The following is a 6,970-nucleotide window of genomic DNA, read 5'->3' on the forward strand; positions in this document are numbered from 1 at the left end:
CCACTTAATATATATTTACTAGCTAATATTCTTATAAATCTGTTAAGATTAGCTAAAATTAAAACCAAAACTTCCTTCCTTTGTAATTAATTTTGCCTGATTAATCATAAAAAAAAATTGTTCAGCACCTAAAACCGATTCGTCTGTTTTTTTAACATTAAACTTTTGAGATGTAAACCTATGGTTTGATTTAATTCCTTTATTACAAGGATTTTTATCCTAAACACGTGTCAGTGGGGTCTTGAAACCCCTGAATTGCTAGCAAAACTGGATATGTAATTTTTTGTCTTTCTGAAGAGAGCTCTTATTAAAATCTTAAATGCTCTGTGATCCAAAAAATTGTAAAAGCTATGCCTTATTGAATGTGAACTGACTTTGAATTGTAAACATAAATTTGAAATAATAGTTTTAAAACTAATTGTTTAAAGCATCCCAAAAACAATGTTAAAAGAAAAATCTATGATGAAAACTAGAAAATGTCTGCATTTGTAGTAGTGAACTTGAAGGGATTACTGGTAGGGGAGGGATATGAGGGTAAATATAACCCTAAGAAAAGATATTTCCTAGTAATTTAACCCTTTTTTCCTATGGATAATTTCTATTTGCCCTGTTAACAGATACCCAAAAAGTATGTTGTTTTATATTAAATGGCTGAGATAATATTTAATCATAATTTAATATAGAACATAGGACCAGACTTGTGTTTTGTATTTTGGGGGGATCATGTTTTCTCATGTGGTTGAAAGAATGAATAACACTATAACACAGACTCTGCTAAAAATACAGAACCAATTTGTTGGGGACATTCCATGCATATTTCCAAAATGTATTTTACCTTAGTATTAGAGGAAGAAAATAAATGTTAAAAAATGATTCCATTTTAACTAGGATTACTATATTTTCATTACAGAAGAAAGGTGATAGAGTGCATTGTACTAGTGAGACTCTTTTTAACCAATGTCTTTGGTGAATAGCAAGGTATAATTATTTGATTTTTCTCTTACCAGATTTTAAATACCAATTATAGACCTTGCTTTTGTTTTTGTTTTCCACTACAGCTTAATCTCTGCCTGATTTGACAGTGCCATTTTTTTTTATTTAATTTTTTTTTTTTTTTTTTACATTCTTGAAAGAGAGAGAGCACAAGTTGGGGAGGGGCAGAGAGAAGGAAACACAGAATCCGAAGCAAGCTCCAGGCTCTGAGCTGTCAGCACAGAGCCCGATGTGGGGCTTGAACCCACAAACTGTGAGATCGTGACCTGAGCCGAAGTCGGATGCTTAACTGACTGAGCCACCCAGGTGCCCCGACAGTGCCAAATTTTTAATGCAACCACTATTTAATTTGGGACTAGGTGTCTTTCCCTTTCCTACCTGTCAAAACTGCTATTAGAATCTTCATTTTACTCCTTTAAATTGTGAGCAAGGTAAATGGGCCTGGAGAGTTTATGTTTTTTCCTGGAATTCTGTTTTGGTAGAGGCAGGTCCTATATCAGGACAGTATAGTTAATGTACAGTACAGGGCTCATGCCAGGACTCATGCCATCTCCTTATGTGAATAGAAACATTTTTATTTGTCAGATTATAAAGTTTGCTTTTAAGGAGGTTTTAGTTTTTGTTTATTGTGGGGTGGTGAACATTTTACAGAAGGCAATACTTTTATGTAGTAAAATGAAAATTTTATGATTAATTATAATTTCTCCTTAAATAATTTTGCCAAGTACATAATTTTAAAGGTTATGTTAAAATATTATTGATATTACTTTGTATGGTATATGAAGTCTTGAAGCATTGAGAAAAAGGTTGCTACATTTTAATAGTTTTTTATTGGCACTATAAGACATAATTTTTTATAACAATTTTGTGTGAAGAGTAACCAATAAAATGACTGAAATTAACAAGGTACTGGTATAATTTTTAGGGAATTATACATCTCTCAGATCTAGTACCCTAGTCAATTACAATTAATCAGTCACTATTATAAAATAAATTTAAAATATTGAAGCCTATTCTTATTTTCATCAAAATGACCTTATATGTTGGGAAAAGTTCACTTTTTATAGCCTTATAGTTAATTCAATTGAAATTTTTATCACATGCATCTATAAAACTAGGAAAATATAAAATTGGGACAAAATTTGATATTTTAAGAAGTTAGTTTGGCATATTTGATAAATTGATAAGATTACCACTGTCAAGTTATATCAGTGACTCTGTATCTATTGTTCCTCAGAAATTGCCTTTGCAAGAATTAGTGTAAAATTGAAAACATACTCAGTGTTGAAAGTGGTCATTGTTGGGGTCTTTATGAAATAATTGCACCCATGTACAATTGTGAATTAAAAATGCACAGCACAAAATCATTTCTATTGTTGTTTTTAGAAGATCTAACATTAGTTTTTATAGTTTAGCATTATTTAAGTGTTTTAGTATATGTGAAATGTTTATTTGGTTAATTTATTTTCAAATGTATAATAATAAATATTTATTAAATATTTATGCAATGTTTAAATATTTGAAGTATATTTGAAATAAATTCTCCAGATTTTTACATAAAGGATTACTTAAGTGCTCAAAATAATTGTTTCACAGTTGATCTCTAAAAAATAAAACGTTAATGAAATATTCTTGTTTTCATTTTTATTAAGTAATAGCCAAATTTACCTGAAAATCATTAATGTTAAAATTATACCAGATTAAAATTATGTAATTAAAAGCAAGGTAATTTCAAGAAGCGTACACCTGCCACCAAACCTTTTTTTTTTTTTTTTTTTTTTTGGATGAAGCCAGCCTGAATTATTGTATCTTCCATTAGTAACTTGGGTAAAATGGAGAACCCGTGGAGGTACAACACTATATGGATAGTTTGGGATTATAAGGAATTTCACTGGGAAACTTCATTATAAAACATTATAAAATATCTTGTTTTTTAAACATTTGTTATTGGATATTGGCTTCTTTAGTAACTACAATTTCGAAGAATTTATTGAAATTAAAAAATAGGTTGGGATGGTAGAGAAGATATTTTATTTCTTCAGTTAGAACTTTCTAAGCAAATTTTACTGCAACTTGGGACCTGTGCTGAAAGAAGCCTTTGAGGCTAAATTGTGAATGAATAAATAGTGAGAAACATCCAGAATGTAGTAGTCTGCTAAGGGCCACCGTAACAAAATACTACAGACTAGGGGGCTTATTAAATAACCAAAATTAATTTTTCTCACAATTCTGATGGATGATCAAGGTGGCAAGGTCCAAGATCAAGGTGGCAGAAGGTTTGGTTTCTCCTGAGGCCCATCTCCTTGGTTTAGAGACTGCCTGCTGCTTTCTTGCTCTATCTTTACGTGACCTTCCTCTCTGCCTGCACATTGCAGGTTTCTCTTATAAGGACACCAGTCCTATTGGATTACGGCTCCTCCCTTATTACTTCATTTAACCTTAATTACGTCTGTAAAGACTCTGACTTCAAATACGATCACATTGTGGGTTAAGGCTACAACGTATGAATTTTGGGAGAACACAATTTAGTCCATAACACAAGAGATATTTATTTCTCTGGTATGCACATTTCAAGGCAGGGGATGAGACTTAGGACCATGGACACATCTGTGGGTTATAAATCTGGTCTTGACCCTGAAGACATATTTACATTCCAAAGGATAAGAACCCAGGATCCTTCCCGGGAGTATTTGTTTATATTAAGGACATAAGAAGTCTTCCCTACAACTGTCCTATATAGTCACCCGGATTCATATTTTGAACCTCCTCAACTACAGCACAAACCCTAGTATATTTAGTCTCTTAGTCTGATAAGCTGTTATCAGTCTGGCTTTCACTGGTCACCATACAGGTGAAATAGGAATGTGGGGAACCAGTGTGGTTATTATAAGCAGTAATTAGATCTATCCCTGCTTAGAAACTGGGTACTTCCAGTACAATGTGAATAAACATAACTTGACAGACATGTTTTGTCTGAAATTATTGAAATTGTGTTCTGTTTAATTCATTTTTTTTTTTTTTTTTTTGGTTATATATGTTCAGAACCTTGGGATAATGAAAGTATGGGTTTTATTTTTTAAGTTTTATTGTTTTTTTACCCTACTGACTATTCTTTATCTTTTATTATTTTTAAAACTTTGTTTATATTTTTAAAGATTTATATTTTTAAGTAATCTCTATACCCAACATGGGGCTTGAACTTACAATCCTAAAATCAAGAGTTGCATGCTCTAATGACTGAGCCAGCCAGGTGCCCCTATTTTATTTTTTATTTTTAAGTTTTAAATTTTATTTATTTACATAATCTACACCCAGTGTGGGGTTCAAGCTCATGACCTTGAGATCAAGAGTTGCACACACTTCCAACTAAGCCAGCCAGGTGCCCCTTTGTTTTTTTTTTTGTTTTTTTTTTTTAAATTTTTTTTTTTTTCAACGTTTATTTTATTTTTGGGACAGAGAGAGACAGAGCATGAACGGGGGAGGGACAGAGAGAGAGGGAGACACAGAATCGGAAACAGGCTCCAGGCTCCGAGCCATCAGCCCAGAGCCCGACGCGGGGCTCGAACTCACGGACCGTGAGATCGTGACCTGGCTGAAGTCGGACGCTTAACCGACTGCGCCACCCAGGCGCCCCTGCCCCTTTGTTTTTTATTTTTATTTTAATTCCAGTATAGTTAACAAACAGTGTTATATTACTTTCAGATATACAATATAGTGATTCAACACTTCCATATACCAACCATTGCTCATCAAGATAACTGTACTCTTAATCCTATTCACCTATTTCACCCATCCCCCCGTCTCTTCTGGTAACCATCTGTTTGCTGTCCATAGCTAAGAGCTATTTTTTGGTTTGTCTTTTTTTTTTCTTTTTCATTTGTTTTGTTTCTTAAATTTCACATAGTGGAATCATATAGTACTTGTCTTTCTCTGACTTACTTTGCTTACCATTATACTCTATCTCCATGTTGTTGCACATGGCAGGATTTTGTTCTTTTTTGTGGCTGAATATTCCATTTCAATTTTTCATTATCCATTCATTTATCACTGGACACTTGGGCTGCTTCCATTATTTGGCTATTGCAAATAATTCTGCAATAAACATGGGGGTGCATTTTTCCTTTCGGATTAGTGTTTTTGTATACTTTGGGTAAATACCCGGTAGTACAACTACTGAATCATATGGTAATTCTATTTTCAATTTTTTGAGGAATCTCCACAGTAGCTGCACCAGTTTGTATTCCCACAAACAGTATGTGAGGACTTCTTTTTCACATCCTCACCAACACGTGTGTGTGTGTGTGTGTGTGTGTGTTTAAGTTAATTTCTTTATTTTAAGAGACACAGAGACAACACGAGTTGGGGAGGGGCAGAGAAAGAGGGAGACAGAGAATCCCAAGCATGCTCTGGGCAGACTTAGGGCTCAAAGTCGTGAAACCATGAGATCATGACCTGAGCTGAAAACAAGAGTTGGACACTTAACCGACTGAGGTACCCAGGTGCCCCACTTGTGTTTTTGAAAGTCTGGGTTTTAGAACCAAAAGTTCAGTCTCAAGTGATTAGATGTCTCCTTTTGTATTTTCTTCTAGTTTAAATGGGCAAATTTTCCAAGTAGTTCAATTTAAAGTGCTAATAGGGGCACCTGGGTGGCTCAGTCAGTTAAGCATCCAACTCTTGATTTAGGCTCAGGTCATGATCTCACGGCTTGTGAGTTCAAGCCCTACGTTGGCCTCTGTGCTGACAACACTGAGTCTACTTGGGATTCTCTCTCCCTCTCTTTCTGCCTCTCCCCCACTTGTTCATACTCTCTCTCTCTCAAAATGAATAAATAAACTTAAAAAAATGGTGCCTTTAAAAAAAAGGCATTATTACTCCTGTGGGTAGAAGATATTTTAAATCTAGAATTTCAGTTGTGAGGTGTGAGTGAAAGCAAAAATTGGGTTTATCTGAAGAAATCAGACCCTATAAGTCAGGAAATTATTGAAAAAGCATAAAGAAACAACTCTGGCCTTAAAAAGTGGTGAAATAATTTCAAAATAACACTTTCACAGTTTTTTTTGAACATTTTATATTTTATTAGGTTAATAATTTCTGACAAAAGAAATAATAGGGGTTTTGTACTTTTTTGGTCATTCATTTCTCTCTAGTCCTGTAAAGAATAAAAATTTTCTTTAAGATTTTATTTTTAAGCAATCTCTACACACTGTGGGGCTCAAACCTACAACCCTGAGATCAAGAGTCACATGCCAACTTATCCAGCCAGGAGCCCCCTGGTTATGATAGTTAAACTGAGACTTGAAGGATAAGGGGGAAAGGGGCAGCTTGAGAGGGGCTGGAGGGTGAAAGGAAAGGCTTAGGGCATTGTAGGCAGAGTGAGCAGTAAATGCAAAAGCTCTAAGACAGAGGGATGAACTTGGCCCGTGTGAAGAAGAGGGAGGTCAATGTGCTCAGTGTGCTTGAGGTAAAATGAGTGAAGTAGGGGGTAGGAAAGAAGAGCTTGAGAGAGAAGCAGAGCCTCGATTATGTAGCACCTGTACGTGAACCTACAGTTTTGACATTACTTGAAGCGTAATGGAAAGCCATACAAGCAGAGGTAATAAACTGAAAGTCTGTAGTCTCTGCCTCAAGATAAATTCTTTACCTACCACAGTGTTTTGCCAACAATTTTAATTTCAAAACAGGGTGACTTCATATGAAAGTCCAGATCTGCAGCTTTTCTTGAAAAAAGCTGAAGATCTCTCCCTATTGGACTCCCAACTGTTTGGTGGAGGTTGGGTGTAATGCAGTGCTGGGGTTTTGGCGGGCAAGTGCAAAGGAGGCAGAGAAGGGTTGGAGTTGAGGCTATTTTTAAGGGAGTGATTATAATGCTAAACCAGAGTCCAAGCTGGTTAAGATGGAAACTGAAGACTAGAGGGGGCTGATGAATAGGACACCGTGGTTCAATGGACTGATCATTTTACTGAGCTCAAAGAGCTAT

This window comes from Panthera leo, chromosome C2, assembly GCF_018350215.1.
Source record: "Panthera leo isolate Ple1 chromosome C2, P.leo_Ple1_pat1.1, whole genome shotgun sequence".
Taxonomy (NCBI): domain Eukaryota; kingdom Metazoa; phylum Chordata; class Mammalia; order Carnivora; family Felidae; genus Panthera; species Panthera leo.